Source organism: Citrus clementina, unplaced genomic scaffold, assembly GCF_000493195.1.
Source record: "Citrus clementina cultivar Clemenules unplaced genomic scaffold, Citrus_clementina_v1.0 scaffold_5, whole genome shotgun sequence".
NCBI lineage: Eukaryota > Viridiplantae > Streptophyta > Magnoliopsida > Sapindales > Rutaceae > Citrus > Citrus x clementina.
The window spans coordinates 7,401,373-7,406,387 of record NW_006262201.1 but is presented as its reverse complement, the minus strand read 5'-3'; the positions used below and the strand labels follow the sequence as shown (position 1 = coordinate 7,406,387).

General features: G+C 30.3%; 1 non-coding gene across 1 annotated transcript; it reads left to right on the top strand.

Moving 5' to 3' along the window:
• The first annotated feature begins 682 nt into the window (after positions 1-682).
• Positions 683-789, top strand: LOC112098771. The gene has a single exon (XR_002905879.1). It is a non-coding gene; the product is annotated as a small nucleolar RNA R71 (small nucleolar RNA).
• Positions 790-5,015: the final 4,226 nt, after the last annotated feature.

Genomic DNA, 5,015 nt, shown 5'->3' with positions numbered 1-5,015 from the left:
GTATCTAGCTGTTCTATTTAATTCTCCAAGTTTCTTAAAGACACAGCTTGGCTCTGAACAACTGCTTTATTCGTCACAATGTATTTCTTAAGCAGAGTTTCAAGAGAACTGAGTTAATCATTGCTGGTGTTTCTTTACCTTTGATTTTGCGGGTGAAATCCAAGTGGTTGAGCAGGCCTATTTTGTCCACTGGTTTCTGCAGTATGCTAATTTTGATTACTTCATAAAAAGTTTAGGTGTTGTTTCCATCAATGGTTGTAAGTGTTTGAATATGGATTGTTCTGGTTTTGTCTATTAAAGTTACCCACATAATTGACCGAGGCTAGATTTCCAAGCCAATTGTCAAATAAGTACCCTTCTCCACAATAAACACAAGATATTTCTAGTAACTTGGTTGACAGTTACTAGAGCAGTGGTCATAGCCTTCTCCATATTTGTTAATGTGGTTACTTGGGCTGATAATGTTGTCAAGGCAACTACATTATGGACTCCTACTGTTCCTCTTGCTCCAGCTTGCCTGGTTGATGGCCATTGATAGTTATTGTTGGCTATCCTCTTCAAAATTTCATAAGCCTTATTGTAAGACCTAGATAGTAAGGCCCCATTTACTGAAGTGTCCACCATTAATCTAGTGCTTGGGTTAAGACCATTATAGAAAGTTTCCAACTGTAAACAACAAGGAATACCAAGATGAGGATATCTCCTAAGTAACTCCTTGAATCTTTCATATGCATCATACAAAATCTTATCTTCAAGTTGATAGAAATATGTTATCTCATTCGTCAATTTTGTATTTTGGTCAGTGGGAAGTATTTCATAAAAAATTTGTCAGGCAAGTCATTCCATGTTGTAATGGAGTCAAGTGGTAAAGAATTGAACCATACTCTTGCTCGATCCCTTAAAGAAAATGAGACAAATTTGAGCCTCAATGCTTTCTGTGATGCTCCAATAATCTTGAAAGCATCACTTACTTTAAAAAATAGCTTAAGGTGTAGATGAGGAACTTCATATGACAGCCTATTGAATTGCCTCATTGTTTGAAGCATCTGAAACATCACAGGTTTAAGCTCAAAATTATCAGTTTGCACTTCAAGTCTAACTATTCCAGAGTTTATGACTTGAGGGGTCAACACTGCATAATCTATAATGGCTCTGTCTCTATCATCCGCCATATAAATAATGTTGTTATTCCCTGGTTGTCCATAAATAATCTGCCCATTCTGACCTTCTTGACCTCCTTCTACATTCACTGGTTCTATTCCTCCTTGAGAGTTCAAATTCCTAATAACTTGTAAATCATCGATTGCTACAGCAACTGTTGAATTTCTTTGCTCTTTTCTAAATCTCCTTGCAGTTCTTTCAATTTCTGGATCAAACTGGAATTCAACAGGTTTATATTTGTGCATGCAAGAGCTGCCGGTCAACAAAATAAACAAATTAAAATAAAATCAAAATTTAGCACCGTTTAAGATTAATTTCACAAATCACAACGAACAATCAATCCCCGGCAACGGCGCCAAAAACTTGGCGCGCGATTTCCATTGATATGGGTGTCAATGTGCAAGTGTACACAACAAGTAATATAATATGAGTATTCAGATCGTCTCCACAAGGATTATTGTTATCATACGTGCTACAACAATCTTAACAGTGCAGTTTTGTTCTAATTAAAATAAGACACTTTATGAAACTAATAAACTAATTAAAATAAAAATGCTAATAAGAAAATTCTCACATCAACACAAGAATGAAACCAATGGGAAAGGAGTAATTGAGTGAATAAACTCACATAATGGTATTAACTATTTTTCAATTACATTACCATTATTGCAGCATCAACTACAACACTGGGCAGAATCCCTCATGCATCCTCAGCTGTCGCCTATTAGATATCTTATATCTAATTCAACCTAATAATGACCAATTGTTATGCCAACGTTAAATATAACATTAACCGATCTAGGTTCCATTTACCCTATAAGATGAATTCCTATGTCTAGTTCATAACTAATTTTAGATCAAGCATAGCCATATTCAAATTGATATTAACTCCACTTGGGAAACCCAATCTAAAACCAAGTATTGTCTTAATTAGATCCACTAAGTCAGACATTTTTTAGGCTCTTTTTCTTAACTAGTATCCCTAAATGGTGGTCAGCCAAAATAGAGAATTAAATTAAGTACAATTAAGACAAAATGCTATAGCAAATACAGAGTAACACACATTTGCCAATCAAACATCCATTAAGATCATTTATCACTCAACTACAATTAAATTCAATTCATGATTTGTGATAAATAAATAAATAAAAGAGTTTCAGCCCTCAAATGCATCCCCATAAATAAATAGAAAACAAGAAAAGAATAAGAAAACTGATTTCCGACTGATCTCTTTGATTTTTGGTTTTCTTGTTGTTTCTTTGCTGTATATCCCTTGGGTGACGGCTCTCTCTTTTTTCTTTTCATGCGTGCTCCTTTTATAACTCAGAATTAGAGCAACCGAAAGTATATGGCGTGTATCTTCCATTTTTGGAAACTTTAGATTGCAATCTTTTAGTTGATGCGCGCGAAATCCAATATGTCATTGCTCCAGGATTGCTACAGTAATAGCTACAACATCTTCGTTGTTTCTTACTTGTTTCAATTCTTCTATAGCCAAGTTCTTTCATTGTTTTTGTAAGTCTGTTGCAACAACATTCTTTCCTTAAAACTTAAGCTTTTGGTCACCTACAATTATGCATATAATTTGAGCACAAATTATTCTAAAACAAACTAAATTTATTAAAAGTAAACTAAAATAGATGTTCATGCAAAATATAGTTAAAATGCTATAAAAACATGTCGTTTACTCTTTAAGTATTACTTATTTAAGTTTAAAAGTGTCATAATAACTCTCATTTTATAGAGTCATCAATTATCCCAAAACATTTGACTCTAATGTTTTATAATAAATAGAAATATAACATTAAAATTAATGTAATAATATATACATTTTAGAAAAATTTCAATATTTAAAACATATTTTAATGTTTTACAATCTATTAGATGTACTTTATTATGTTAAAGTAAATTTCATAATGAATAGAATCATAATATTAAAATAAATTCATTGAAATTTAAATTATTTTTAATATTATGTAAAATAATAATTTTAACATTATTAGTATGTGAGAATTTTTTTTTTACTTGTAAACTGTACTTAATGCAAATATTCGTTTAAAATCCTACAATAAATAAAAAAATTATTAAACTAAATATAATAATTTACATCTTTAAATTTATTAAAATATTTTAATATTTTAATATTGTTAGTTTATTTCATAGATTACATTATTTGTGTGATGTTTGTATTTATAAAAAGTTTTTAAAGTCGATTTTTGTGGGATATTAGAGGTAAAGGATAGAATGGCCAAAAGAGTGTCTGGGTGTCTCTTTTTGAAACTTTTAGGGTATTGGTGGCCGTTTCCTCAAATCTTGGGGCGTATATGTCCTTTTTCATATTTTTTTCCCCTCTCCTCCTTTTCTCTCCTCTCCTCTCCTTATATTTTTTCAAATCAAACATGTCATAAGAGTTTTCTCATTTCATGTGGATAATTTAAAGAGTAAAGCGTTTCCTAATACAATCAATTCAGGGATTCCCCATAAATCGATTAAAAAAGACTACAATTAATAAGGTTGTCAATATATACCTCATCGAAGATCAAGTTATGTTTTATTAGCTAAGGGAATATTATTTGTTGATGATGCCACTGTAAAATATTTAGAGAATTGTCCACGAACATATAAATAAAGACAAATAGCTTAAAAAATACTTGTGAAATTATCAAAGACAGGCCATAAATAAGTTTAATTATGTATAGACTTTATACCATATGTCATGATGCCTGTTAGCCAATAACATGGGACGATAAGTACATTGGATAAGACTTTGCCTTAAACAATGACTAATATTTCTCTAAAAATCATAATAGTTATTCATAATAGGTAAACATTATATTTATTGTAAAAATGATTTGACACTGACCAACATTTCTGGACAAGTTTATGGCTCACTATTTAATTGTCTCCTTAGTCTGTTTTAAATCTTTTAATCCACATACAATTGTGCTGATGTGCATGCACATCAAAAGCCGACCGGATTCGTGCTTTGTTTAATTAATTAATCGTCCGACTGGCCTTTCAATTCGGCAATTATTAATTAATATCGCACCATGACTATGTAATTTTAAGATTTAACGAAACCGAAGAAATGAAAAACGAAACAAGTCTTTCTCTATTATCAAATACCCACAAGTTATGGCCATTTTGGCTGATACTTCTGATACATTTGAAAAATTCAGAAGTTGGCATTAAAGAATTGACTGTAGCATGATTTGTAATTAATGCCGATAAAATCATTAGCCAATATGGATATTAATAATAAATTTTATTTGTTTACTAATTTTTGTTAGGTTAGGTCATTATAATAAATTTAACCTCTATTGGCGAATAATAATAAATTTCATTCTTTATCGATTTTAATTAGGTAAATAATTTTTTATTTTTAATTCGGGAAGGTCAATTTTGATTAACTAATTAGCCAGTATTAGTACGTTTAATTTTTTAGAGATGTACTGCATACAATAAAGTCAACAATTGCCAAATGCCAATAAAACGAATAAACAAAGACTTCAAATAAACTAATTAAAAAAAAAAACAGCGTTTTTTCAAGGTGTTTAATATACATTTTTAAATATAAATATGATAAAAATACTAAAGCAATTAAAATACCATAGATGTTCAACAGAAACTCGAGAACAAATTTGGCAATTCACATCATTTGAAGATATCAACACCTTAAAGAAAATGGTAAAAACTCATTTAGTCCCTATATTTTAAGATTAATATCTATTTAGTCCCCGTATTTTTAAAATTACCAAGAAACATCCCTGCCGTTAAAGTATTGATACCCCTATTGTTACTTTTTATTTCTTTTGGCTTACTTATATAATATTATCCTTTTATAATAATTTTTT